At 44.2% G+C, this 26,176-nt stretch overlaps 36 non-coding genes across 36 annotated transcripts; all 36 read right to left on the bottom strand.

Annotated features, from left to right (window-relative positions):
• Positions 1-3,990: 3,990 nt before the first annotated feature.
• LOC137085805 (U6 spliceosomal RNA) lies at positions 3,991-4,097 on the bottom strand. The gene has a single exon (XR_010907361.1). It is a non-coding gene; the product is annotated as a U6 spliceosomal RNA (small nuclear RNA).
• Positions 4,098-4,646: 549 nt separating this feature from the next.
• On the bottom strand, positions 4,647-4,753 carry LOC137085821 (U6 spliceosomal RNA). The gene has a single exon (XR_010907376.1). It is a non-coding gene; the product is annotated as a U6 spliceosomal RNA (small nuclear RNA).
• A 519-nt stretch (positions 4,754-5,272) lies between these two features.
• LOC137085820 (U6 spliceosomal RNA) lies at positions 5,273-5,379 on the bottom strand. Its single transcript, XR_010907375.1, has one exon. It is a non-coding gene; the product is annotated as a U6 spliceosomal RNA (small nuclear RNA).
• Positions 5,380-5,898: 519 nt separating this feature from the next.
• LOC137085818 (U6 spliceosomal RNA) lies at positions 5,899-6,005 on the bottom strand. Its single transcript, XR_010907374.1, has one exon. It is a non-coding gene; the product is annotated as a U6 spliceosomal RNA (small nuclear RNA).
• Positions 6,006-6,524: 519 nt separating this feature from the next.
• LOC137085384 (U6 spliceosomal RNA) lies at positions 6,525-6,631 on the bottom strand. Its single transcript, XR_010906978.1, has one exon. It is a non-coding gene; the product is annotated as a U6 spliceosomal RNA (small nuclear RNA).
• Positions 6,632-7,150: 519 nt separating this feature from the next.
• LOC137085804 (U6 spliceosomal RNA) lies at positions 7,151-7,257 on the bottom strand. The gene has a single exon (XR_010907360.1). It is a non-coding gene; the product is annotated as a U6 spliceosomal RNA (small nuclear RNA).
• Positions 7,258-7,776: 519 nt separating this feature from the next.
• On the bottom strand, positions 7,777-7,883 carry LOC137085803 (U6 spliceosomal RNA). Its single transcript, XR_010907359.1, has one exon. It is a non-coding gene; the product is annotated as a U6 spliceosomal RNA (small nuclear RNA).
• A 509-nt stretch (positions 7,884-8,392) lies between these two features.
• On the bottom strand, positions 8,393-8,499 carry LOC137085957 (U6 spliceosomal RNA). Its single transcript, XR_010907504.1, has one exon. It is a non-coding gene; the product is annotated as a U6 spliceosomal RNA (small nuclear RNA).
• A 518-nt stretch (positions 8,500-9,017) lies between these two features.
• On the bottom strand, positions 9,018-9,124 carry LOC137085946 (U6 spliceosomal RNA). The gene has a single exon (XR_010907494.1). It is a non-coding gene; the product is annotated as a U6 spliceosomal RNA (small nuclear RNA).
• Positions 9,125-9,643: 519 nt separating this feature from the next.
• On the bottom strand, positions 9,644-9,750 carry LOC137085916 (U6 spliceosomal RNA). The gene has a single exon (XR_010907466.1). It is a non-coding gene; the product is annotated as a U6 spliceosomal RNA (small nuclear RNA).
• A 519-nt stretch (positions 9,751-10,269) lies between these two features.
• Positions 10,270-10,376, bottom strand: LOC137085802 (U6 spliceosomal RNA). Its single transcript, XR_010907358.1, has one exon. It is a non-coding gene; the product is annotated as a U6 spliceosomal RNA (small nuclear RNA).
• Positions 10,377-10,896: 520 nt separating this feature from the next.
• On the bottom strand, positions 10,897-11,003 carry LOC137085801 (U6 spliceosomal RNA). Its single transcript, XR_010907357.1, has one exon. It is a non-coding gene; the product is annotated as a U6 spliceosomal RNA (small nuclear RNA).
• Positions 11,004-11,512: 509 nt separating this feature from the next.
• Positions 11,513-11,619, bottom strand: LOC137085956 (U6 spliceosomal RNA). Its single transcript, XR_010907503.1, has one exon. It is a non-coding gene; the product is annotated as a U6 spliceosomal RNA (small nuclear RNA).
• Positions 11,620-12,137: 518 nt separating this feature from the next.
• Positions 12,138-12,244, bottom strand: LOC137085945 (U6 spliceosomal RNA). Its single transcript, XR_010907493.1, has one exon. It is a non-coding gene; the product is annotated as a U6 spliceosomal RNA (small nuclear RNA).
• Positions 12,245-12,763: 519 nt separating this feature from the next.
• On the bottom strand, positions 12,764-12,870 carry LOC137085915 (U6 spliceosomal RNA). The gene has a single exon (XR_010907465.1). It is a non-coding gene; the product is annotated as a U6 spliceosomal RNA (small nuclear RNA).
• A 519-nt stretch (positions 12,871-13,389) lies between these two features.
• Positions 13,390-13,496, bottom strand: LOC137085800 (U6 spliceosomal RNA). Its single transcript, XR_010907356.1, has one exon. It is a non-coding gene; the product is annotated as a U6 spliceosomal RNA (small nuclear RNA).
• Positions 13,497-14,015: 519 nt separating this feature from the next.
• LOC137085856 (U6 spliceosomal RNA) lies at positions 14,016-14,122 on the bottom strand. Its single transcript, XR_010907410.1, has one exon. It is a non-coding gene; the product is annotated as a U6 spliceosomal RNA (small nuclear RNA).
• Positions 14,123-14,641: 519 nt separating this feature from the next.
• LOC137085798 (U6 spliceosomal RNA) lies at positions 14,642-14,748 on the bottom strand. The gene has a single exon (XR_010907355.1). It is a non-coding gene; the product is annotated as a U6 spliceosomal RNA (small nuclear RNA).
• A 519-nt stretch (positions 14,749-15,267) lies between these two features.
• Positions 15,268-15,374, bottom strand: LOC137085797 (U6 spliceosomal RNA). Its single transcript, XR_010907354.1, has one exon. It is a non-coding gene; the product is annotated as a U6 spliceosomal RNA (small nuclear RNA).
• A 510-nt stretch (positions 15,375-15,884) lies between these two features.
• LOC137085796 (U6 spliceosomal RNA) lies at positions 15,885-15,991 on the bottom strand. The gene has a single exon (XR_010907353.1). It is a non-coding gene; the product is annotated as a U6 spliceosomal RNA (small nuclear RNA).
• Positions 15,992-16,510: 519 nt separating this feature from the next.
• On the bottom strand, positions 16,511-16,617 carry LOC137085852 (U6 spliceosomal RNA). The gene has a single exon (XR_010907406.1). It is a non-coding gene; the product is annotated as a U6 spliceosomal RNA (small nuclear RNA).
• Positions 16,618-17,136: 519 nt separating this feature from the next.
• Positions 17,137-17,243, bottom strand: LOC137085912 (U6 spliceosomal RNA). Its single transcript, XR_010907463.1, has one exon. It is a non-coding gene; the product is annotated as a U6 spliceosomal RNA (small nuclear RNA).
• Positions 17,244-17,762: 519 nt separating this feature from the next.
• Positions 17,763-17,869, bottom strand: LOC137085795 (U6 spliceosomal RNA). The gene has a single exon (XR_010907352.1). It is a non-coding gene; the product is annotated as a U6 spliceosomal RNA (small nuclear RNA).
• A 509-nt stretch (positions 17,870-18,378) lies between these two features.
• Positions 18,379-18,484, bottom strand: LOC137085502 (U6 spliceosomal RNA). The gene has a single exon (XR_010907089.1). It is a non-coding gene; the product is annotated as a U6 spliceosomal RNA (small nuclear RNA).
• Positions 18,485-19,003: 519 nt separating this feature from the next.
• Positions 19,004-19,110, bottom strand: LOC137085794 (U6 spliceosomal RNA). Its single transcript, XR_010907351.1, has one exon. It is a non-coding gene; the product is annotated as a U6 spliceosomal RNA (small nuclear RNA).
• Positions 19,111-19,629: 519 nt separating this feature from the next.
• LOC137085792 (U6 spliceosomal RNA) lies at positions 19,630-19,736 on the bottom strand. Its single transcript, XR_010907350.1, has one exon. It is a non-coding gene; the product is annotated as a U6 spliceosomal RNA (small nuclear RNA).
• Positions 19,737-20,245: 509 nt separating this feature from the next.
• On the bottom strand, positions 20,246-20,352 carry LOC137085955 (U6 spliceosomal RNA). Its single transcript, XR_010907502.1, has one exon. It is a non-coding gene; the product is annotated as a U6 spliceosomal RNA (small nuclear RNA).
• Positions 20,353-20,869: 517 nt separating this feature from the next.
• LOC137085944 (U6 spliceosomal RNA) lies at positions 20,870-20,976 on the bottom strand. The gene has a single exon (XR_010907492.1). It is a non-coding gene; the product is annotated as a U6 spliceosomal RNA (small nuclear RNA).
• A 519-nt stretch (positions 20,977-21,495) lies between these two features.
• Positions 21,496-21,602, bottom strand: LOC137085380 (U6 spliceosomal RNA). Its single transcript, XR_010906974.1, has one exon. It is a non-coding gene; the product is annotated as a U6 spliceosomal RNA (small nuclear RNA).
• Positions 21,603-22,121: 519 nt separating this feature from the next.
• On the bottom strand, positions 22,122-22,228 carry LOC137085478 (U6 spliceosomal RNA). Its single transcript, XR_010907066.1, has one exon. It is a non-coding gene; the product is annotated as a U6 spliceosomal RNA (small nuclear RNA).
• A 519-nt stretch (positions 22,229-22,747) lies between these two features.
• LOC137085855 (U6 spliceosomal RNA) lies at positions 22,748-22,854 on the bottom strand. Its single transcript, XR_010907409.1, has one exon. It is a non-coding gene; the product is annotated as a U6 spliceosomal RNA (small nuclear RNA).
• A 509-nt stretch (positions 22,855-23,363) lies between these two features.
• Positions 23,364-23,470, bottom strand: LOC137085954 (U6 spliceosomal RNA). Its single transcript, XR_010907501.1, has one exon. It is a non-coding gene; the product is annotated as a U6 spliceosomal RNA (small nuclear RNA).
• Positions 23,471-23,987: 517 nt separating this feature from the next.
• Positions 23,988-24,094, bottom strand: LOC137085943 (U6 spliceosomal RNA). Its single transcript, XR_010907491.1, has one exon. It is a non-coding gene; the product is annotated as a U6 spliceosomal RNA (small nuclear RNA).
• Positions 24,095-24,613: 519 nt separating this feature from the next.
• LOC137085959 (U6 spliceosomal RNA) lies at positions 24,614-24,720 on the bottom strand. The gene has a single exon (XR_010907506.1). It is a non-coding gene; the product is annotated as a U6 spliceosomal RNA (small nuclear RNA).
• A 519-nt stretch (positions 24,721-25,239) lies between these two features.
• Positions 25,240-25,346, bottom strand: LOC137085477 (U6 spliceosomal RNA). The gene has a single exon (XR_010907065.1). It is a non-coding gene; the product is annotated as a U6 spliceosomal RNA (small nuclear RNA).
• Positions 25,347-25,865: 519 nt separating this feature from the next.
• Positions 25,866-25,972, bottom strand: LOC137085854 (U6 spliceosomal RNA). The gene has a single exon (XR_010907408.1). It is a non-coding gene; the product is annotated as a U6 spliceosomal RNA (small nuclear RNA).
• Positions 25,973-26,176: the final 204 nt, after the last annotated feature.

Here is a 26,176-nt window from a genome sequence, read left to right as displayed (position 1 = left end):
AAGAACCTTTAAATCTGTTTAAAACACGGAAAGGGGGGTCACACTTGGGTTAACTGAGCAGCCCAATTCAGTGCTAAGCTAGAGAGGAGTTTGATTAGCGAGGCACCTTTTATGGCCTGGCCTGCTGCTTCAGCGGTTAGCTGTGTTGTTTTGAGGCTGATTTCCTCATAATCTAAGCCCTTAATCATTTCTATGTAACCTGGATTCACTAGAGTGCGGATCGGGCTGCATTTTTCTGTCCGAGCCCGACCCGCGTCCGACAGAGCAGTAACCGAACCCGACCCGAGCCCGACAGGCATTCAAATATTTATGTCCGAGCCCGACCCGAGCCCGACAGTTAAAATCTATTTTTTCCCCTCATATACTAATGACACGCACGTTTGTTTGTGTGGAAATCCCGCTTTTATTAAGCAACTGTAAGGAAGGCATTCTGAAATGTTTACAGACGAGCGCATCAGCGCGCACACGGGGCATCAAACGTTACACAGAGCCCAATCAAATAGCCAACTGAAATTAAATGAACAAAGGTTTGCTAAAAATGGCCCAAGCTAACAGAACAAAACATTAACGTAACACAATTTAAATGCTTATTGAAATGAAAGTCATCTTACCAATTTTCTCAAACTGTGGTTCCTAAACTGCAACATGGGATCTATTTACATAATCTATCCATCAAAGTTTAGGCTAATCGAGGTTTTATGTAGAAAAAGGATTGCATCAACTGCGGATGGCTTCAAGGCTGTCCTGCTGCCAGCAGCGCTGAAGTTGCGCTCACTGGAATGACAAGGATGCCGCGGGCAATATGCACGCACGTGTTGCGAGTTGTTGTCACGGCGACATAAACAAATTTCCGCATGCAGGAAGACGGATGTTAGGGTTATATAATGCATGTATTTTAATCACAAAAACAAACCATTGCATCAAGTTAAACAGGCCCATTGGCTACTTGCATAATAAGCAGTTTTAAATTTAAAAGGTTCAATGCCTTTTCGCGCTGACGTGACCGAGCCCGACCCGAACCCGAACGTCATTTCTAAATATCTGTCCGAACCCGGCCCGACCCGTCGGGTACCGTCGGAACCCGTCGGGCTCGGGTCGGGTATCCATCCTCTAATTCACAGCACTGGTCAGGTCTACAACCAGCTGTTCAGGTAGGGTTAATTCTGCCATTTCCAACAGATACTAGCAGGCTATCTATTCTCAGTATTTTAGACAAAAGTGTTTATAGTTTGAAGTCACAGGGGCACTATAAGTCACACCTTGACTAGTGATACGGACTCTAGCTTGTGGTGATGAGTGGTCAGAAGGAACTACCCTTATCTGACACTTACCTAAGTTCACACAGAACTCTCAAATTCTGATAGTCTTACAAGGTATATGAGCCCTTTGCTATACTAGTAGTAGCAATTAGTTATAATTAATAATCCCAACCTCTGCTAACACTATAGTTTCCTGGATGAGGAAACCCTTACCAGAACTATGCCACTATAAAATGGTCCAAAGCTTAAACAACAATTCTATTTACTGCAAACAATTCAGCTGCAACAAATCCTATTTATAAATGGTACAACAAGGAGCTGAATGAAGAAACTACAAATAAGGCTTGGGAGGAACCACCTGCTAAGCAAACAGTAACTGACCAAACTGAGAAATTTAGTTTCCTGTTAAAGTAATTTACCTTGCAGTCTTTTAGGTGAATTCTTTGTGTTAAGGATTCTTTGTGAATCCTTATGAACAAAAGACTCGTTTCAATCTTAGTTGGCCTCACACGGGGCACCAAAATGTAGTGATTTCTACTTAGTTTACCGATGACGTAGTGATTTTCAGATCACGTGTCACTTAAGGTGTGGTTATGAGTGTATCAGATGACCCCTCCCTCTTTGATACGGGGCACCAGCTAAGAATAATATCTTAACAATATAATAACACTCGCAAAAGAGCTGTTCAGTAATTCAGAATTAATGTAAATTAGAGGGAGTTGGTCAGCTGATTTATCTGAAGGATTTGTGAGTCTGGACAACCAGTAGAGTCTTTGATCATCAACACAATGAAGACACAGTGTAATAAAATGAATTAAATTTATTAACAATAGATATGCAAGAGTAAATACTTAAACGATTAATAATGCTAGTAATGGATATATACTTCTAAAGGATAGTAAACTAATAACCAAAAAGTAATGAACGAAAGAATAAAACCAATACATGATGTGAACACAGAATGGATAAATGCAATGCTGTTGAACAGAATGTAGCAATAGAAGAGAAATGTATGGGAATGCTTCTTATGGGAACCATATAATGGTTCTGGCACATGGTGATAAATAAATGCTTATTTATCATTAAACGAATAATAAACCTATTATTTGTAACAACCTGACCTCAAGTAATAGTTATCTAAACAGGTTAGAAAGCATATGCTGCATGTATAAACTAATGCCAAGGTCTCTAGAAAGAGGTTTGGTAAGTTTATATTTACGTTCCACACAGTCGGGTGATCAGTCCTGGCAGTAGATACGTCTTCCACTGGTTATGCGGGTAGCGTGCAGTGGGAAGGGCGCAGAGTTTTAAGTAGCCGTTGCCACGCTGGGCTGAAGGATGCAGAACTCTGGTTGCGCCAAGAGGGTCCTTAAACGTGGACCGGGCAGCTAGGTCAGTCGAATCTTCACAGGGTCCTTCGCAGGCTGGCTGCGTCACTGAGGAGCCGTGTGGGACCGGCAATGTCTGGCGATGCAGAGGTCCTTGGTGGACTGGATGTGCTGCTGGAGGAGTTGTAAAGGTCAGATAAGATCTCTCAAGGAGAGAGCCCTTTTCCAGCTATAGTTGCCTAAAGCAATATAAAGGTTTTGCTCGCAAAAGCTTAACCTCCACTGTCTTGTAGTCTCTTTCCTTGTCAGGTCAGAAGCTCAGGACGTGGTGTGTCTGTTAGTGTCTCCTTCCCCGTCGGGTTAGAAACGCAGAACAAGGGTGTGTCTACCCGGGGGACATATGTATCCCTTTCCGATGAGGAGGAGATTAAAATCCGGCGCCTTTCCAGTCCTGGAGTGTGATTGGCCACTGGGTTCTGAAGTAGGCACGGTGTTGCCCACCCTAGTGTGGAACTCATTTGCATAGCATAAAGTGGCATGTTAAAACAATGTCTTAAATGTTTTACCCATGCATTATTTCTTTACCAAACCTCTTTTAAAATATAAAAGGCATCGCATGGAAAAGATAGAGACCAACCATGACAAGAAGCGGCTAAGTCATCGTCCACGCATTCGTTTATCTGTTAATGGACCTGTCCCGTGGACTGTTGTTTTTACAGTCAATAACACATTAACATAAACTGCACTTTGTGTGAAGAAGAGGTGGATGAGTTGCAGTTCATATACATTTAAGACCTCCAAAAATGTGTATGAATGGATTTAAATAGACCTCTGTGGCCTCTCTTTTGATGCTGCCTTCAGGAGGTCCTGGAGGAATTTTTATGGCAGCACTTGCCTAAACCTTAGGAATGAGTTTGGAGGTTAAAATCCACTTGTAGACCAATGAGAAGTCCTCTCTTTGGTGGTGGTGGGTGCAGAAAGTCCCCCCTTCCTGCCATGTAAGAGGTGTCTGGCAGTTGTCTTGGCATCTTATCTGATGTTGCTGAACATTTGTTTATGTTCATTCTCCAAGGTTCCAATCATAGTGTGGCACATCTTCTTCCACACCGGTAGTTAGGGAGGGGCCTTGCCATAAACTGGTCTCTGGAATGCCACCCTAACTGATGTTCACTACAAAAGTTGGCAGAAAACGAAACCTCCTTTAATGTCTTTGTCAAGGGAGTATAAACTCGATGTAACTGGACACGATATGCAGCAGGAGGAGTTGATCCTATGGAGATCTTGAGGCAGTGAAGGACTTGACAGAATTTTCCTGATTTGGAAGAGAACACAAACGAAAGAAAAAAAAGAGTGGCAGGAGGGGATGCTTTTAGACCTGTGAAGCAGGCCTTGATCACAGCTGCATAAATATGGAGCGCTTCACGGATTTGCGTGTCATCCTTTCGCAGGGGCCATGCTAATCTTCTCTGTATCGATCCAATTTTAGTATATGTGCTGCCTTAGCAAGCACAAGTTTGCTGGCCGCTCAAGGCATATATACCCCTCAGGTATATATGCCTTGAGCGGCATATATACCTGAGGGGTAAGCTCTCACCAAGGTGGTAAGGCCCAGCAAACTATCTCGCCACTATATACCTTATTGCACACACTGATATATGCAATAGCTCAATAATTTTAGGGAAAGGGTATGTTAAAGCTTCCTTGTTGACATATGGCCTAATTCCACCATGATATCTTAGAGCATCTGCTGAAAGAAGGGTGTTGCCAGACTTATCGATGGTAACAGTGTACAAGCACTGAAGAAGGCGTGGCCTCTACGTTTTCGTGAGAAAAAAAGTTTGGCAGAAAGACGAAACATCCTTTGATGTCTTTGTCAAGGGAGTATAAACTCGATGTAACTGGACACAATCTGCAGCAGGAGGAGTTGATCCTATGGAGATCTTGAGGCAGTGAAGGACTTGACAGAATTTTCCTGATTTGGAAGAGAACACAAACGAAAATAAAGAGTTGCAGGAGGGGATGCTTTTAGACCTGTGAAGCAGGCCTTGATCACAGCTGCATAAATATGGAGCGCTTCACAGATTTGCGTGTCATCCTTTCGCAGGGGCCATGCTAATCTTCTCTGTATCGATCCAATTTTAGTATATGTGCTGCCTTAGCAAGCACAAGTTTGCTGGCCGCTCAAGGCATATGTACACCTCAGGTCCCAGCAAGCTCTCACCAAGGTGGTAAGGCCCAGCAAACTATCTCGCCACTGTATACCTTATTGCACACACTGATATATGCAACAGCTTAATAATTTTAGGGAAAAGGTATGTTAAAGCTTCATTGTTCACATATGGCCTAATTCCACCATGATATCATAGAGCATCTGCTGAAAGAAGGGTGTTGTCAGACTTATCGATGGTACCAGTGTACAAGCACTGAAGAAGGCGTGGCCTCTACGTTTTCGTGAGAAAAAAAGTTGGCAGAAAGACGAAACATCCTTTGATGTCTTTGTCAAGGGAGTATAAACTCGATGTAACTGGACACAATATGCAGCAGGAGGAGTTGATCCTATGGAGATCTTGAGGCAGTGAAGGACTTGACAGAATTTTCCTGATTTGGAAGAGAACACAAACGAAAATAAAGAGTTGCAGGAGGGGATGCTTTTAGACCTGTGAAGCAGGCCTTGATCACAGCTGCATAAATATGGAGCGCTTCACAGATTTGCGTGTCATCCTTTCGCAGGGGCCATGCTAATCTTCTCTGTATCGATCCAATTTTAGTATATGTGCTGCCTTAGCAAGCACAAGTTTGCTGGCCGCTCAAGGCATATGTACACCTCAGGTCCCAGCAAGCTCTCACCAAGGTGGTAAGGCCCAGCAAACTATCTCGCCACTGTATACCTTATTGCACACACTGATATATGCAACAGCTTAATAATTTTAGGGAAAGGGTATGTTAAAGCTTCATTGTTCACATATGGCCTAATTCCACCATGATATCATAGAGCATCTGCTGAAAGAAGGGTGTTGTCAGACTTATCGATGGTACCAGTGTACAAGCACTGAAGAAGGCGTGGCCTCTACGTTTTCGTGAGAAAAAAAGTTGGCAGAAAGACGAAACATCCTTTGATGTCTTTGTCAAGGGAGTATAAACTCGATGTAACTGGACACAATATGCAGCAGGAGGAGTTGATCCTATGGAGATCTTGAGGCAGTGAAGGACTTGACAGAATTTTCCTGATTTGGAAGAGAACACAAACGAAAATAAAGAGTTGCAGGAGGGGATGCTTTTAGACCTGTGAAGCAGGCCTTGATCACAGCTGCATAAATATGGAGCGCTTCACAGATTTGCGTGTCATCCTTTCGCAGGGGCCATGCTAATCTTCTCTGTATCGATCCAATTTTAGTATATGTGCTGCCTTAGCAAGCACAAGTTTGCTGGCCGCTCAAGGCATATGTACACCTCAGGTCCCAGCAAGCTCTCACCAAGGTGGTAAGGCCCAGCAAACTATCGCGCCACTGTATACCTTATTGCACACACTGATATATGCAACAGCTCAATAATTTTAGGGAAAGGGTATGTTAAAGCTTCATTGTTCACGTATGGCCTAATTCCACCATGATATCTTAGAACATCTGCTGAAAGAAGGGTGTTGCCAGACTTATCGATGGTACCAGTGTACAAGCACTGAAGAAGGCGTGGCCTCTACATTTTCGTGAGAAAAAAAGTTGTCAGAAAGACGAATCATCCTTTGATGTCTTTGTCAAGGGAGTATAAACTCGATGTAACTGGACACAATCTGCAGCAGGAGGAGTTGATCCTATGGAGATCTTGAGGCAGTGAAGGACTTGACAGAATTTTCCTGATTTGGAAGAGAACACAAACGAAAATAAAGAGTTGCAGGAGGGGATGCTTTTAGACCTGTGAAGCAGGCCTTGATCACAGCTGCATAAATATGGAGCGCTTCACAGATATGCATGTCGTCCTTTCGCAGGGGCCATGCTAATCTTCTCTGTATCGATCCAATTTTAGTATATGTGCTGCCTTAGCAAGCACAAGTTTGCTGGCCGCTCAAGGCATATGTACACCTCAGGTCCCAGCAAGCTCTCACCAAGGTGGTAAGGCCCAGCAAACTATCTCGCCACTGTATACCTTATTGCACACACTGATATATGCAACAGCTCAATAATTTTAGGGAAAGGGTATGTTAAAGCTTCATTGTTCACGTATGGCCTAATTCCACCATGATATCATAGAGCATCTGCTGAAAGAAGGGTGTTGTCAGACTTATCGATGGTACCAGTGTACAAGCACTGAAGAAGGCGTGGCCTCTACGTTTTCGTGAGAAAAAAAGTTGGCAGAAAGACGAAACATCCTTTGATGTCTTTGTCAAGGGAGTATAAACTCGATGTAACTGGACACGATATGCAGCAGGAGGAGTTGATCCTATGGAGATCTTGAGGCAGTGAAGGACTTGACAGAATTTTCCTGATTTGGAAGAGAACACAAACGAAAATAAAGAGTGGCAGGAGGGGATGCTTTTAGACCTGTGAAGCAGGCCTTGATCACAGCTGCATAAATATGGAGCGCTTCACGGATTTGCGTGTCATCCTTTCGCAGGGGCCATGCTAATCTTCTCTGTATCGATCCAATTTTAGTATATGTGCTGCCTTAGCAAGCACAAGTTTGCTGGCCGCTCAAGGCATATGTACACCTCAGGTCCCAGCAAGCTCTCACCAAGGTGGTAAGGCCCAGCAAACTATCTCGACACTGTATACCTTATTGCACACACTGATATATGCAACAGCTCAATAATTTTAGGGAAAGGGTATGTTAAAGCTTCATTGTTCACATATGGCCTAATTCCACCATGATATCATAGAGCATCTGCTGAAAGAAGGGTGTTGTCAGACTTATCGATGGTACCAGTGTACAAGCACTGAAGAAGGCGTGGCCTCTACATTTCGTGAGAAAAAAAAGTGGCAGAAAGACGAATCATCCTTTGATGTCTTTGTCAAGGGAGTATAAACTCGATGTAACTGGACACAATCTGCAGCAGGAGGAGTTGATCCTATGGAGATCTTGAGGCAGTGAAGGACTTGACAGAATTTTCCTGATTTGGAAGATGAACACAAACGAAAATAAGGAGTGGCAGGAGGGGATGCTTTTAGACCTGTGAAGCAGGCCTTGATCACAGCTGCATAAATATGGAGCGCTTCACGGATTTGCGTGTCATCCTTTCGCAGGGGCCATGCTAATCTTCTCTGTATCGATCCAATTTTAGTATATGTGCTGCCTTAGCAAGCACAAGTTTGCTGGCCGCTCAAGGCATATGTACACCTCAGGTCCCAGCAAGCTCTCACCAAGGTGGTAAGGCCCAGCAAACTATCTCGACACTGTATACCTTATTGCACACACTGATATATGCAACAGCTCAATAATTTTAGGGAAAGGGTATGTTAAAGCTTCCTTGTTGACATATGGCCTAATTCCACCATGATATCTTAGAGCATCTGCTGAAAGAAGGGTGTTGCCAGACTTATCGATGGTAACAGTGTACAAGCACTGAAGAAGGCGTGGCCTCTACGTTTTCGTGAGAAAAAAAGTTGGCAGAAAGACGAAACATCCTTTGATGTCTTTGTCAAGGGAGTATAAACTCGATGTAACTGGACACGATATGCAGCAGGAGGAGTTGATCCTATGGAGATCTTGAGGCAGTGAAGAACTTTCCTGATTTGGAAGAGAACACAAACGAAAATAAAGAGTGGCAGGAGGGGATGCTTTTAGACCTGTGAAGCAGGCCTTGATCACAGCTGCATAAATATGGAGCGCTTCACGGATTTGCGTGTCATCTTTTCGCAGGGGCCATGCTAATCTTCTCTGTATCGATCCAATTTTAGTATATGTGCTGCCTTAGCAAGCACACGTTTGCTGGCCGCTCAAGGCATATATACCCCTCAGGTCCCAATAAGCTCTCACCAAGGTGGTAAGGCCCAGCAAACTATCTCGCCACTATATACCTTATTGCACACACTGATATATGCAATAGCTCAATAATTTTAGGGAAAGGGTATGTTAAAGCTTCCTTGTTGACATATGGTCTAATTCCACCATGATATCTTAGAGCATCTGCTGAAAGAAGGGTGTTGCCAGACTTATCGATGGTAACAGTGTACAAGCACTGAAGAAGGCGTGGCCTCTACGTTTTCGTGAGAAAAAAGTTGGCAGAAAGATGAAACATCCTTTGATGTCTTTGTCAAGGGAGTATAAACTCGATGTAACTGGACACAATCTGCAGCAGGAGGAGTTGATCCTATGGAGATCTTGAGGCAGTGAAGGACTTGACAGAATTTTCCTGATTTGGAAGAGAACACAAACGAAAATAAAGAGTTGCAGGAGGGGATGCTTTTAGACCTGTGAAGCAGGCCTTGATCACAGCTGCATAAATATGGAGCGCTTCACGGATTTGCGTGTCATCCTTTCGCAGGGGCCATGCTAATCTTCTCTGTATCGAACCAATTTTAGTATATGTGCTGCCTTAGCAAGCACAACTTTGCTGGCCACTCAAGGCATATGTAGCCCTCAGGTCCCAGCAAGCTCTCACCAAGGTGGTAAGGCCCAGCAAACTATCTCGCCACTGTATACCTTATTGCACACACTGATATATGCAACAGCTCAATAATTTTAGGGAAAGGGTATGTTAAAGCTTCCTTGTTGACATATGGCCTAATTCCACCATGATATCTTAGAGCATCTGCTGAAAGAAGGGTGTTGCCAGACTTATCGATGGTACCAGTGTACAAGCACTGAAGAAGGCGTGGCCTCTACGTTTTCGTGAGAAAAAAAGTTGGCAGAAAGACGAAACATCCTTTGATGTCTTTGTCAAGGGAGTATAAACTCGATGTAACTGGACACAATCTGCAGCAGGAGGAGTTGATCCTATGGAGATCTTGAGGCAGTGAAGGACTTGACAGAATTTTCCTGATTTGGAAGAGAACACAAACGAAAATAAAGAGTTGCAGGAGGGGATGCTTTTAGACCTGTGAAGCAGGCCTTGATCACAGCTGCATAAATATGGAGCGCTTCACGGATTTGCGTGTCATCCTTTCGCAGGGGCCATGCTAATCTTCTCTGTATCGATCCATTTTTAGTATATGTGCTGCCTTAGCAAGCACAACTTTGCTGGCCACTCAAGGCATATGTAGCCCTCAGGTCCCAGCAAGCTCTCACCAAGGTGGTAAGGCCCAGCAAACTATCTCGCCACTGTATACCTTATTGCACACACTGATATATGCAACAGCTCAATAATTTTAGGGTAAGGGTATGTTAAAGCTTCATTGTTCACATATGGCCTAATTCCACCATGATATCATAGAGCATCTGCTGAAAGAAGGGTGTTGTCAGACTTATCGATGGTACCAGTGTACAAGCACTGAAGAAGGCGTGGCCTCTACGTTTTCGTGAGAAAAAAAGTTGGCAGAAAGACGAAACATCCTTTGATGTCTTTGTCAAGGGAGTATAAACTCGATGTAACTGGACACGATATGCAGCAGGAGGAGTTGATCCTATGGAGATCTTGAGGCAGTGAAGGACTTGACAGAATTTTCCTGATTTGGAAGAGAACACAAACGAAAATAAAGAGTGGCAGGAGGGGATGCTTTTAGACCTGTGAAGCAGGCCTTGATCACAGCTGCATAAATATGGAGCGCTTCACGGATTTGCGTGTCATCCTTTCGCAGGGGCCATGCTAATCTTCTCTGTATCGATCCAATTTTAGTATATGTGCTGCCTTAGCAAGCACAACTTTGCTGGCCACTCAAGGCATATGTAGCCCTCAGGTCCCAGCAAGCTCTCACCAAGGTGGTAAGGCCCAGCAAACTATCTCGCCACTGTATACCTTATTGCACACACTGATATTTGCAACAGCTCAATAATTTTCGGGAAAGGGTATGTTAAAGCTTCATTGTTCACATATGGCCTAATTCCACCATGATATCATAGAGCATCTGCTGAAAGAAGGGTGTTGTCAGACTTATCGATGGTACCAGTGTACAAGCACTGAAGAAGGCGTGGCCTCTACGTTTTCGTGAGAAAAAAAGTTGGCAGAAAGACGAAACATCCTTTGATGTCTTTGTCAAGGGAGTATAAACTCGATGTAACTGGACACAATCTGCAGCAGGAGGAGTTGATCCTATGGAGATCTTGAGGCAGTGAAGGACTTGACAGAATTTTCCTGATTTGGAAGATGAACACAAACGAAAATAAGGAGTGGCAGGAGGGGATGCTTTTAGACCTGTGAAGCAGGCCTTGATCACAGCTGCATAAATATGGAGCGCTTCACGGATTTGCGTGTCATCCTTTCGCAGGGGCCATGCTAATCTTCTCTGTATCGATCCAATTTTAGTATATGTGCTGCCTTAGCAAGCACAAGTTTGCTGGCCGCTCAAGGCATATGTACACCTCAGGTCCCAGCAAGCTCTCACCAAGGTGGTAAGGCCCAGCAAACTATCTCGACACTGTATACCTTATTGCACACACTGATATATGCAACAGCTCAATAATTTTAGGGAAAGGGTATGTTAAAGCTTCCTTGTTGACATATGGCCTAATTCCACCATGATATCTTAGAGCATCTGCTGAAAGAAGGGTGTTGCCAGACTTATCGATGGTAACAGTGTACAAGCACTGAAGAAGGCGTGGCCTCTACGTTTTCGTGAGAAAAAAAGTTGGCAGAAAGACGAAACATCCTTTGATGTCTTTGTCAAGGGAGTATAAACTCGATGTAACTGGACACGATATGCAGCAGGAGGAGTTGATCCTATGGAGATCTTGAGGCAGTGAAGAACTTTCCTGATTTGGAAGAGAACACAAACGAAAATAAAGAGTGGCAGGAGGGGATGCTTTTAGACCTGTGAAGCAGGCCTTGATCACAGCTGCATAAATATGGAGCGCTTCACGGATTTGCGTGTCATCTTTTCGCAGGGGCCATGCTAATCTTCTCTGTATCGATCCAATTTTAGTATATGTGCTGCCTTAGCAAGCACACGTTTGCTGGCCGCTCAAGGCATATATACCCCTCAGGTCCCAATAAGCTCTCACCAAGGTGGTAAGGCCCAGCAAACTATCTCGCCACTATATACCTTATTGCACACACTGATATATGCAATAGCTCAATAATTTTAGGGAAAGGGTATGTTAAAGCTTCCTTGTTGACATATGGTCTAATTCCACCATGATATCTTAGAGCATCTGCTGAAAGAAGGGTGTTGCCAGACTTATCGATGGTAACAGTGTACAAGCACTGAAGAAGGCGTGGCCTCTACGTTTTCGTGAGAAAAAAGTTGGCAGAAAGATGAAACATCCTTTGATGTCTTTGTCAAGGGAGTATAAACTCGATGTAACTGGACACAATCTGCAGCAGGAGGAGTTGATCCTATGGAGATCTTGAGGCAGTGAAGGACTTGACAGAATTTTCCTGATTTGGAAGAGAACACAAACGAAAATAAAGAGTTGCAGGAGGGGATGCTTTTAGACCTGTGAAGCAGGCCTTGATCACAGCTGCATAAATATGGAGCGCTTCACGGATTTGCGTGTCATCCTTTCGCAGGGGCCATGCTAATCTTCTCTGTATCGAACCAATTTTAGTATATGTGCTGCCTTAGCAAGCACAACTTTGCTGGCCACTCAAGGCATATGTAGCCCTCAGGTCCCAGCAAGCTCTCACCAAGGTGGTAAGGCCCAGCAAACTATCTCGCCACTGTATACCTTATTGCACACACTGATATATGCAACAGCTCAATAATTTTAGGGAAAGGGTATGTTAAAGCTTCCTTGTTGACATATGGCCTAATTCCACCATGATATCTTAGAGCATCTGCTGAAAGAAGGGTGTTGCCAGACTTATCGATGGTACCAGTGTACAAGCACTGAAGAAGGCGTGGCCTCTACGTTTTCGTGAGAAAAAAAGTTGGCAGAAAGACGAAACATCCTTTGATGTCTTTGTCAAGGGAGTATAAACTCGATGTAACTGGACACAATCTGCAGCAGGAGGAGTTGATCCTATGGAGATCTTGAGGCAGTGAAGGACTTGACAGAATTTTCCTGATTTGGAAGAGAACACAAACGAAAATAAAGAGTTGCAGGAGGGGATGCTTTTAGACCTGTGAAGCAGGCCTTGATCACAGCTGCATAAATATGGAGCGCTTCACGGATTTGCGTGTCATCCTTTCGCAGGGGCCATGCTAATCTTCTCTGTATCGATCCATTTTTAGTATATGTGCTGCCTTAGCAAGCACAACTTTGCTGGCCACTCAAGGCATATGTAGCCCTCAGGTCCCAGCAAGCTCTCACCAAGGTGGTAAGGCCCAGCAAACTATCTCGCCACTGTATACCTTATTGCACACACTGATATATGCAACAGCTCAATAATTTTAGGGTAAGGGTATGTTAAAGCTTCATTGTTCACATATGGCCTAATTCCACCATGATATCATAGAGCATCTGCTGAAAGAAGGGTGTTGTCAGACTTATCGATGGTACCAGTGTACAAGCACTGAAGAAGGCGTGGCCTCTACGTTTTCGTGAGAAAAAAAGTTGGCAGAAAGACGAAACATCCTTTGATGTCTTTGTCAAGGGAGTATAAACTCGATGTAACTGGACACGATATGCAGCAGGAGGAGTTGATCCTATGGAGATCTTGAGGCAGTGAAGGACTTGACAGAATTTTCCTGATTTGGAAGAGAACACAAACGAAAATAAAGAGTGGCAGGAGGGGATGCTTTTAGACCTGTGAAGCAGGCCTTGATCACAGCTGCATAAATATGGAGCGCTTCACGGATTTGCGTGTCATCCTTTCGCAGGGGCCATGCTAATCTTCTCTGTATCGATCCAATTTTAGTATATGTGCTGCCTTAGCAAGCACAACTTTGCTGGCCACTCAAGGCATATGTAGCCCTCAGGTCCCAGCAAGCTCTCACCAAGGTGGTAAGGCCCAGCAAACTATCTCGCCACTGTATACCTTATTGCACACACTGATATTTGCAACAGCTCAATAATTTTCGGGAAAGGGTATGTTAAAGCTTCATTGTTCACATATGGCCTAATTCCACCATGATATCATAGAGCATCTGCTGAAAGAAGGGTGTTGTCAGACTTATCGATGGTACCAGTGTACAAGCACTGAAGAAGGCGTGGCCTCTACGTTTTCGTGAGAAAAAAAGTTGGCAGAAAGACGAAACATCCTTTGATGTCTTTGTCAAGGGAGTATAAACTCGATGTAACTGGACACGATATGCAGCAGGAGGAGTTGATCCTATGGAGATCTTGAGGCAGTGAATGACTTGACAGAATTTTCCTGATTTGGAAGAGAACACAAACGAAAATAAAGAGTGGCAGGAGGGGATGCTTTTAGACCTGTGAAGCAGGCCTTGATCACAGCTGCATAAATATGGAGCGCTTCACAGATTTGCGTGTCATCCTTTCGCAGGGGCCATGCTAATCTTCTCTGTATAGATCCAATTTTAGTATATGTGCTGCCTTAGCAAGCACAAGTTTGCTGGCCGCTCAAGGCAAATGTACACCTCAGGTCCCAGCAAGCTCTCACCAAGGTGGTAAGGCCCAGCAAACTATCTTGCCACTGTTTCCCTTATTGCACACACTGATATATGCAACAGCTCAATAATTTTAGGGAAAGGGTATGTTAAAGCTCCCTTGTTCACGTATGGCCTATTTCCACCATGATATCTTAGAACATCTGCTGAAAGAAGGGTGTTGCCAGACTTATCGATGGTACCAGTGTACAAGCACTGAAGAAGGCGTGGCCTCTACGTTTTCGTGAGAAAAAAAGTTGGCAGAAAGACGAATCATCCTTTGATGTCTTTGTCAAGGGAGTATAAACTCGATGTAACTGGACACGATATGCAGCAGGAGGAGTTGATCCTATGGAGATCTTGAGGCAGTGAAGGACTTGACAGAATTTTCCTGATTTGGAAGAGAACACAAACGAAAATAAAGAGTGGCAGGAGGGGATGCTTTTAGACCTGTGAAGCAGGCCTTGATCACAGCTGCATAAATATGGAGCGCTTCACGGATTTGCGTGTCATCCTTTCGCAGGGGCCATGCTAATCTTCTCTGTATCGATCCAATTTTAGTATATGTGCTGCCTTAGCAAGCACAACTTTGCTGGCCGCTCAAGGCATATGTACACCTCAGGTCCCAGCAAGCTCTCACCAAGGTGGTAAGGCCCAGCAAACTATCTCGACACTGTATACCTTATTGCACACACTGATATATGCAACAGCTCAATAATTTTAGGGAAAGGGTATGTTAAAGCTTCATTGTTCACATATGGCCTAATTCCACCATGATATCATAGAGCATCTGCTGAAAGAAGGGTGTTGTCAGACTTATCGATGGTACCAGTGTACAAGCACTGAAGAAGGCGTGGCCTCTACATTTCGTGAGAAAAAAAGTTGGCAGAAAGACGAATCATCCTTTGATGTCTTTGTCAAGGGAGTATAAACTCGATGTAACTGGACACAATCTGCAGCAGGAGGAGTTGATCCTATGGAGATCTTGAGGCAGTGAAGGACTTGACAGAATTTTCCTGATTTGGAAGATGAACACAAACGAAAATAAGGAGTGGCAGGAGGGGATGCTTTTAGACCTGTGAAGCAGGCCTTGATCACAGCTGCATAAATATGGAGCGCTTCACGGATTTGCGTGTCATCCTTTCGCAGGGGCCATGCTAATCTTCTCTGTATCGATCCAATTTTAGTATATGTGCTGCCTTAGCAAGCACAAGTTTGCTGGCCGCTCAAGGCATATGTACACCTCAGGTCCCAGCAAGCTCTCACCAAGGTGGTAAGGCCCAGCAAACTATCTCGACACTGTATACCTTATTGCACACACTGATATATGCAACAGCTCAATAATTTTAGGGAAAGGGTATGTTAAAGCTTCCTTGTTGACATATGGCCTAATTCCACCATGATATCTTAGAGCATCTGCTGAAAGAAGGGTGTTGCCAGACTTATCGATGGTAACAGTGTACAAGCACTGAAGAAGGCGTGGCCTCTACGTTTTCGTGAGAAAAAAGAGTTGGCAGAAAGACGAAACATCCTTTCATGTCTTTGTCAAGGGAGTATAAACTCGATGTAACTGGACACGATATGCAGCAGGAGGAGTTGATCCTATGGAGATCTTGAGGCAGTGAAGAACTTTCCTGATTTGGAAGAGAACACAAACGAAAATAAAGAGTGGCAGGAGGGGATGCTTTTAGACCTGTGAAGCAGGCCTTGATCACAGCTGCATAAATATGGAGCGCTTCACGGATTTGCGTGTCATCCTTTCGCAGGGGCCATGCTAATCTTCTCTGTATCGATCCAATTTTAGTATATGTGCTGCCTTAGCAAGCACAACTTTGCTGGCCACTCAAGGCATATGTAGCCCTCAGGTCCCAGCAAGCTCTCACCAAGGTGGTAAGGCCCAGCAAACTATCTCGCCACTGTATACCTTATTGCACACACTGATATATGCAACAGCTCAATAATTTTCGGGAAAGGGTATGTTAAAGCTTCATTGTTCACATATGGCCTAATTCCACCATGATATCATAGAGCATCTGCTGAAAGAAGGGTGTTGTCAGACTTATCGATGGTACCAGTGTACAAGCACTGAAGTAGGCGTGGCCTCTACGTTTTCGTGAGAAAAAAAGTTGGCAGAAAGACGAAACATCCTTTGATGTCTTTGTCAAGGGAGTATAAACTCGATGTAACTGGACACGATATGCAGCAGGAGGAGTTGATCCTATGGAGATCTTGAGGCAGTGAATGACTTGACAGAATTTTCCTGATTTGGAAGAGAACACAAACGAAAATAAAGAGTGGCAGGAGGGGATGCTTTTAGACCTGTGAAGCAGGCCTTGATCACAGCTGCATAAATATGGAGCGCTTCACGGATTTGCGTGTCATCCTTTCGCAGGGGCCATGCTAATCTTCTCTGTATAGATCCAATTTTAGTATATGTGCTGCCTTAGCAAGCACAAGTTTGCTGGCCGCTCAAGGCAAATGTACACCTCAGGTCCCAGCAAGCTCTCACCAAGGTGGTAAGGCCCAGCAAACTATCTTGCCACTGTTTCCCTTATTGCACACACTGATATATGCAACAGCTCAATAATTTTAGGGAAAGGGTATGTTAAAGCTCCCTTGTTCACGTATGGCCTATTTCCACCATGATATCTTAGAACATCTGCTGAAAGAAGGGTGTTGCCAGACTTATCGATGGTACCAGTGTACAAGCACTGAAGAAGGCGTGGCCTCTACGTTTTCGTGAGAAAAAAAGTTGTCAGAAAAACGAATCATCCTTTGATGTCTTTGTCAAGGGAGTATAAACTCGATGTAACTGGACACGATATGCAGCAGGAGGAGTTGATCCTATGGAGATCTTGAGGCAGTGAAGGACTTGACAGAATTTTCCTGATTTGGAAGAGAACACAAACGAAAATAAAGAGTGGCAGGAGGGGATGCTTTTAGACCTGTGAAGCAGGCCTTGATCACAGCTGCATAAATATGGAGCGCTTCACGGATTTGCGTGTCATCCTTTCGCAGGGGCCATGCTAATCTTCTCTGTATCGATCCAATTTTAGTATATATGCTGCCTTAGCAAGCACAACTTTGCTGGCCGCTCAAGGCATATGTACACCTCAGGTCCCAGCAAGCTCTCACCAAGGTGGTAAGGCCCAGCAAACTATCTCGACACTGTATACCTTATTGCACACACTGATATATGCAACAGCTCAATAATTATAGGGAAAGGGTATGTTAAAGGTTCATTGTTCACATATGGCCTAATTCCACCATGATATCATAGAGCATCTGCTGAAAGAAGGGTGTTGTCAGACTTATCGATGGTACCAGTGTACAAGCACTGAAGAAGGCGTGGACTCTACATTTCGTGAGAAAAAAAGTTGGCAGAAAGACGAATCATCCTTTGATGTCTTTGTCAAGGGAGTATAAACTCGATGTAACTGGACACAATCTGCAGCAGGAGGAGTTGATCCTATGGAGATCTTGAGGCAGTGAAGGACTTGACAGAATTTTCCTGATTTGGAAGATGAACACAAACGAAAATAAGGAGTGGCAGGAGGGGATGCTTTTAGACCTGTGAAGCAGGCCTTGATCACAGCTGCATAAATATGGAGCGCTTCACGGATTTGCGTGTCATCCTTTCGCAGGGGCCATGCTAATCTTCTCTGTATCGATCCAATTTTAGTATATGTGCTGCCTTAGCAAGCACAAGTTTGCTGGCCGCTCAAGGCATATGTACACCTCAGGTCCCAGCAAGCTCTCACCAAGGTGGTAAGGCCCAGCAAACTATCTCGACACTGTATACCTTATTGCACACACTGATATATGCAACAGCTCAATAATTTTAGGGAAAGGGTATGTTAAAGCTTCCTTGTTGACATATGGCCTAATTCCACCATGATATCTTAGAGCATCTGCTGAAAGGAGGGTGTTGCCAGACTTATCGATGGTAACAGTGTACAAGCACTGAAGAAGGCGTGGCCTCTACGTTTTCGTGAGAAAAAAAGTTGGCAGAAAGACGAAACATCCTTTGATGTCTTTGTCAAGGGAGTATAAACTCGATGTAACTGGACACGATATGCAGCAGGAGGAGTTGATCCTATGGAGATCTTGAGGCAGTGAAGAACTTTCCTGATTTGGAAGAGAACACAAACGAAAATAAAGAGTGGCAGGAGGGGATGCTTTTAGACCTGTGAAGCAGGCCTTGATCACAGCTGCATAAATATGGAGCGCTTCACGGATTTGCGTGTCATCCTTTCGCAGAACCATGCTAATCTTCTCTGTATAGATCCAATTTTAGTATATGTGCTGCCTTAGCAAGCACAAGTTTGCTGGCCGCTCAAGGCAAATGTACACCTCAGGTCCCAGCAAGCTCTCACCAAGGTGGTAAGGCCCAGCAAACTATCTTGCCACTGTTTACCTTATTGCACACACTGATATATGCAACAGCTCAATAATTTTAGGGAAAGGGTATGTTAAAGCTTCCTTGTTGACATATGGCCTAATTCCACCATGATATCTTAGAGCATCTGCTGAAAGAAGGGTGTTGCCAGACTTATCGATGGTAACAGTGTACAAGCACTGAAGAAGGCGTGGCCTCTACGTTTTCGTGAGAAAAAAAGTTGGCAGAAAGACGAAACATCCTTTGATGTCTTTGTCAAGGGAGTATAAACTCGATGTAACTGGACACGATATGCAGCAGGAGGAGTTGATCCTATGGAGATCTTGAGGCAGTGAAGGACTTGACAGAATTTTCCTGATTTGGAAGAGAACACAAACGAAAATAAAGAGTGGCAGGAGGGGATGCTTTTAGACCTGTGAAGCAGGCCTTGATCACAGCTGCATAAATATGGAGCGCTTCACGGATTTGCGTGTCATCCTTTCGCAGGGGCCATGCTAATCTTCTCTGTATCGATCCAATTTTAGTATATGTGCTGCCTTAGCAAGCACAACTTTGCTGGCCGCTCAAGGCATATGTACACCTCAGGTCCCAGCAAGCTCTCACCAAGGTGGTAAGGCCCAGCAAACTATCTCGACACTGTATACCTTATTGCACACACTGATATATGCAACAGCTCAATAATTTTAGGGAAAGGGTATGTTAAAGCTTCATTGTTCACATATGGCCTAATTCCACCATGATATCATAGAGCATCTGCTGAAAGAAGGGTGTTGTCAGACTTATCGATGGTACCAGTGTACAAGCACTGAAGAAGGCGTGGCCTCTACATTTCGTGAGAAAAAAAGTTGGCAGAAAGACGAATCATCCTTTGATGTCTTTGTCAAGGGAGTATAAACTCGATGTAACTGGACACAATCTGCAGCAGGAGGAGTTGATCCTATGGAGATCTTGAGGCAGTGAAGGACTTGACAGAATTTTCCTGATTTGGAAGATGAACACAAACGAAAATAAGGAGTGGCAGGAGGGGATGCTTTTAGACCTGTGAAGCAGGCCTTGATCACAGCTGCATAAATATGGAGCGCTTCACGGATTTGCGTGTCATCCTTTCGCAGGGGCCATGCTAATCTTCTCTGTATCGATCCAATTTTAGTATATGTGCTGCCTTAGCAAGCACAAGTTTGCTGGCCGCTCAAGGCATATGTACACCTCAGGTCCCAGCAAGCTCTCACCAAGGTGGTAAGGCCCAGCAAACTATCTCGACACTGTATACCTTATTGCACACACTGATATATGCAACAGCTCAATAATTTTAGGGAAAGGGTATGTTAAAGCTTCCTTGTTGACATATGGCCTAACTCCACCATGATATCTTAGAGCATCTGCTGAAAGAAGGGTGTTGCCAGACTTATCGATGGTAACAGTGTACAAGCACTGAAGAAGGCGTGGCCTCTACGTTTTCGTGAGAAAAAAAGTTGGCAGAAAGACGAAACATCCTTTGATGTCTTTGTCAAGGGAGTATAAACTCGATGTAACTGGACACGATATGCAGCAGGAGGAGTTGATCCTATGGAGATCTTGAGGCAGTGAAGAACTTTCCTGATTTGGAAGAGAACACAAACGAAAATAAAGAGTGGCAGGAGGGGATGCTTTTAGACCTGTGAAGCAGGCCTTGATCACAGCTGCATAAATATGGAGCGCTTCACGGATTTGCGTGTCATCTTTTCGCAGGGGCCATGCTAATCTTCTCTGTATCGATCCAATTTTAGTATATGTGCTGCCTTAGCAAGCACACGTTTGCTGGCCGCTCAAGGCATATATACCCCTCAGGTCCCAATAAGCTCTCACCAAGGTGGTAAGGCCCAGCAAACTATCTCGCCACTATATACCTTATTGCACACACTGATATATGCAATAGCTCAATAATTTTAGGGAAAGGGTATGTTAAAGCTTCCTTGTTGACATATTGTCTAATTCCACCATGATATCTTAGAGCATCTGCTGAAAGAAGGGTGTTGCCAGACTTATCGATGGTAACAGTGTACAAGCACTGAAGAAGGCGTGGCCTCTACGTTTTCGTGAGAAAAAGTTGGCAGAAAGACGAAACATCCTTTGATGTCTTTGTCAAGGGAGTATAAACTCGATGTAACTGGACACAATCTGCAGCAGGAGGAGTTGATCCTATGGAGATCTTGAGGCAGTGAAGGACTTGAAAGAATTTTCCTGATTTGGAAGAGAACACAAACGAAAATAAAGAGTTGCAGGAGGGGATGCTTTTAGACCTGTGAAGCAGGCCTTGATCACAGCTGCATAAATATGGAGCGCTTCACGGATTTGCGTGTCATCCTTTCGCAGGGGCCATGCTAATCTTCTCTGTATCGAACCAATTTTAGTATATGTGCTGCCTTAGCAAGCACAACTTTGCTGGCCACTCAAGGCATATGTAGCCCTCAGGTCCCAGCAAGCTCTCACCAAGGTGGTAAGGCCCAGCAAACTATCTCGCCACTGTATACCTTATTGCACACACTGATATATGCAACAGCTCAATAATTTTAGGGAAAGGGTATGTTAAAGCTTCATTGTTCATATATGGCCTAATTCCACCATGATATCATAGAGCATCTGCTGAAAGAAGGGTGTTGTCAGACTTATCGATGGTACCAGTGTACAAGCACTGAAGAAGGCGTGGCCTCTACGTTTTCGTGAGAAAAAAAGTTGGCAGAAAGACGAAACATCCTTTGATGTCTTTGTCAAGGGAGTATAAACTCGATGTAACTGGACACAATCTGCAGCAGGAGGAGTTGATCCTATGGAGATCTTGAGGCAGTGAAGGACTTGACAGAATTTTCCTGATTTGGAAGAGAACACAAACGAAAATAAAGAGTGGCAGGAGGGGATGCTTTTAGACCTGTGAAGCAGGCCTTGATCACAGCTGCATAAATATGGAGCGCTTCACGGATTTGCGTGTCATCCTTTCGCAGGGGCCATGCTAATCTTCTCTGTATCGATCCAATTTTAGTATATGAGCTGCCTTAGCAAGCACAAGTTTGCTGGCCGCTCAAGGCAAATGTACACCTCAGGTCCCAGCAAGCTCTCACCAAGGTGGTAAGGCCCAGCAAACTATCTTGCCACTGTTTACCTTATTGCACACACTGATATATGCAACAGCTCAATAATTTTAGGGAAAGGGTATGTTAAAGCTTCCTTGTTCACGTATGGCCTAATTCCACCATGATATCTTAGAACATCTGCTGAAAGAAGGGTGTTGCCAGACTTATCGATGGTACCAGTGTACAAGCACTGAAGAAGGCGTGGCCTCTACGTTTTCGTGAGAAAAAAAGTTGGCAGAAAGACGAATCATCCTTTGATGTCTTTGTCAAGGGAGTATAATCTCGATGTAACTGGACACAATCTGCAGCAGGAGGAGTTGATCCTATGGAGATCTTGAGGCAGTGAAGGACTTGACAGAATTTTCCTGATTTGGAAGAGAACACAAACGAAAATAAAGAGTTGCAGGAGGGGATGCTTTTAGACCTGTGAAGCAGGCCTTGATCACAGCTGCATAAATATGGAGCACTTCACGGATTTCCATGTCATCCTTTTTCAGGGGCCATGTTAATCTTCTCTGTATCAATCCAATTTTAGTATATGTGCTGCCTTAGCAAGCACAAGTTTGCTGGCCGCTCAAGGCATATGTAGCCCTCAGGTCCCAGCATGCTCTCACCAAGGTGGTAAGGCCCAGCAAAGTATCTCGCCACTGTATACCTTATTGCACACACTGATATATGCAACACCTCAATAATTTTAGGGAAAGGGTATGTTAAAGCTTCATTGTTCACATATGGCCTAATTCCACCATGATATCATAGAGCATCTGCTGAAAGAAGGGTGTTGTCAGACTTATCGATGGTACCAGTGTACAAGCACTGAAGAAGGTGTGGCCTCTACGTTTTCGTGAGAAAAAAAGTTGGCAGAAAGACGAAACATCCTTTGATGTCTTTGTCAAGGGAGTATAAACTCGATGTAACTGGACACGATATGCAGCAGGAGGAGTTGATCCTATGGAGATCTTGAGGCAGTGAAGGACTTGACAGAATTTTCCTGATTTGGAAGAGAACACAAACGAAAATAAGGAGTGGCAGGAGGGGATGCTTTTAGACCTGTGAAGCAGGCCTTGATCACAGCTGCATAAATATGGAGCGCTTCACAGATTTGCGTGTCATCCTTTCGCAGGGGCCATGCTAATCTTCTCTGTATAGATCCAATTTTAGTATATGTGCTGCCTTAGCAAGCACAAGTTTGCTGGCCGCTCAAGGCATATGTACACCTCAGGTCCCAGCAAGCTCTCACCAAGGTGGTAAGGCCCAGCAAACTATCTCGACACTGTATACCTTATTGCACACACTGATATATGCAACAGCTCAATAATTTTAGGGAAAGGGTATGTTAAAGCTTCCTTGTTGACATATGGCCTAACTCCACCATGATATCTTAGAGCATCTGCTGAAAGAAGGGTGTTGCCAGACTTATCGATGGTAACAGTGTACAAGCACTGAAGAAGGCGTGGCCTCTACGTTTTCGTGAGAAAAAAAGTTGGCAGAAAGACGAAACATCCTTTGATGTCTTTGTCAAGGGAGTATAAACTCGATGTAACTGGACACGATATGCAGCAGGAGGAGTTGATCCTATGGAGATCTTGAGGCAGTGAAGAACTTTCCTGATTTGGAAGAGAACACAAACGAAAATAAAGAGTGGCAGGAGGGGATGCTTTTAGACCTGTGAAGCAGGCCTTGATCACAGCTGCATAAATATGGAGCGCTTCACGGATTTGCGTGTCATCTTTTCGCAGGGGCCATGCTAATCTTCTCTGTATCGATCCAATTTTAGTATATGTGCTGCCTTAGCAAGCACACGTTTGCTGGCCGCTCAAGGCATATATACCCCTCAGGTCCCAATAAGCTCTCACCAAGGTGGTAAGGCCCAGCAAACTATCTCGCCACTATATACCTTATTGCACACACTGATATATGCAATAGCTCAATAATTTTAGGGAAAGGGTATGTTAAAGCTTCCTTGTTGACATATTGTCTAATTCCACCATGATATCTTAGAGCATCTGCTGAAAGAAGGGTGTTGCCAGACTTATCGATGGTAACAGTGTACAAGCACTGAAGAAGGCGTGGCCTCTACGTTTTCGTGAGAAAAAGTTGGCAGAAAGACGAAACATCCTTTGATGTCTTTGTCAAGGGAGTATAAACTCGATGTAACTGGACACAATCTGCAGCAGGAGGAGTTGATCCTATGGAGATCTTGAGGCAGTGAAGGACTTGACAGAATTTTCCTGATTTGGAAGAGAACACAAACGAAAATAAAGAGTTGCAGGAGGGGATGCTTTTAGACCTGTGAAGCAGGCCTTGATCACAGCTGCATAAATATGGAGCGCTTCACGGATTTGCGTGTCATCCTTTCGCAGGGGCCATGCTAATCTTCTCTGTATCGAACCAATTTTAGTATATGTGCTGCCTTAGCAAGCACAACTTTGCTGGCCACTCAAGGCATATGTAGCCCTCAGGTCCCAGCAAGCTCTCACCAAGGTGGTAAGGCCCAGCAAACTATCTCGCCACTGTATACCTTATTGCACACACTGATATATGCAACAGCTCAATAATTTTAGGGAAAGGGTATGTTAAAGCTTCATTGTTCATATATGGCCTAATTCCACCATGATATCATAGAGCATCTGCTGAAAGAAGGGTGTTGTCAGACTTATCGATGGTACCAGTGTACAAGCACTGAAGAAGGCGTGGCCTCTACGTTTTCGTGAGAAAAAAAGTTGGCAGAAAGACGAAACATCCTTTGATGTCTTTGTCAAGGGAGTATAAACTCGATGTAACTGGACACAATCTGCAGCAGGAGGAGTTGATCCTATGGAGATCTTGAGGCAGTGAAGGACTTGACAGAATTTTCCTGATTTGGAAGAGAACACAAACGAAAATAAAGAGTGGCAGGAGGGGATGCTTTTAGACCTGTGAAGCAGGCCTTGATCACAGCTGCATAAATATGGAGCGCTTCACGGATTTGCGTGTCATCCTTTCGCAGGGGCCATGCTAATCTTCTCTGTATCGATCCAATTTTAGTATATGAGCTGCCTTAGCAAGCACAAGTTTGCTGGCCGCTCAAGGCAAATGTACACCTCAGGTCCCAGCAAGCTCTCACCAAGGTGGTAAGGCCCAGCAAACTATCTTGCCACTGTTTACCTTATTGCACACACTGATATATGCAACAGCTCAATAATTTTAGGGAAAGGGTATGTTAAAGCTTCCTTGTTCACGTATGGCCTAATTCCACCATGATATCTTAGAACATCTGCTGAAAGAAGGGTGTTGCCAGACTTATCGATGGTACCAGTGTACAAGCACTGAAGAAGGCGTGGCCTCTACGTTTTCGTGAGAAAAAAAGTTGGCAGAAAGACGAATCATCCTTTGATGTCTTTGTCAAGGGAGTATAATCTCGATGTAACTGGACACAATCTGCAGCAGGAGGAGTTGATCCTATGGAGATCTTGAGGCAGTGAAGGACTTGACAGAATTTTCCTGATTTGGAAGAGAACACAAACGAAAATAAAGAGTTGCAGGAGGGGATGCTTTTAGACCTGTGAAGCAGGCCTTGATCACAGCTGCATAAATATGGAGCACTTCACGGATTTCCATGTCATCCTTTTTCAGGGGCCATGTTAATCTTCTCTGTATCAATCCAATTTTAGTATATGTGCTGCCTTAGCAAGCACAAGTTTGCTGGCCGCTCAAGGCATATGTAGCCCTCAGGTCCCAGCATGCTCTCACCAAGGTGGTAAGGCCCAGCAAAGTATCTCGCCACTGTATACCTTATTGCACACACTGATATATGCAACACCTCAATAATTTTAGGGAAAGGGTATGTTAAAGCTTCATTGTTCACATATGGCCTAATTCCACCATGATATCATAGAGCATCTGCTGAAAGAAGGGTGTTGTCAGACTTATCGATGGTACCAGTGTACAAGCACTGAAGAAGGTGTGGCCTCTACGTTTTCGTGAGAAAAAAAGTTGGCAGAAAGACGAAACATCCTTTGATGTCTTTGTCAAGGGAGTATAAACTCGATGTAACTGGACACGATATGCAGCAGGAGGAGTTGATCCTATGGAGATCTTGAGGCAGTGAAGGACTTGACAGAATTTTCCTGATTTGGAAGAGAACACAAACGAAAATAAGGAGTGGCAGGAGGGGATGCTTTTAGACCTGTGAAGCAGGCCTTGATCACAGCTGCATAAATATGGAGCGCTTCACAGATTTGCGTGTCATCCTTTCGCAGGGGCCATGCTAATCTTCTCTGTATAGATCCAATTTTAGTATATGTGCTGCCTTAGCAAGCACAAGTTTGCTGGCCGCTCAAGGCATATGTACACCTCAGGTCCCAGCAAGCTCTCACCAAGGTGGTAAGGCCCAGCAAACTATCTCGACACTGTATACCTTATTGCACACACTGATATATGCAACAGCTCAATAATTTTAGGGAAAGGGTATGTTAAAGCTTCCTTGTTGACATATGGCCTAACTCCACCATGATATCTTAGAGCA

The sequence above is a fragment of the Pseudorasbora parva genome, chromosome 8, assembly GCF_024679245.1.
Source record: "Pseudorasbora parva isolate DD20220531a chromosome 8, ASM2467924v1, whole genome shotgun sequence".
Classification (NCBI taxonomy): domain Eukaryota; kingdom Metazoa; phylum Chordata; class Actinopteri; order Cypriniformes; family Gobionidae; genus Pseudorasbora; species Pseudorasbora parva.
This window is presented reverse-complemented; position numbering and strand designations above follow the sequence as displayed.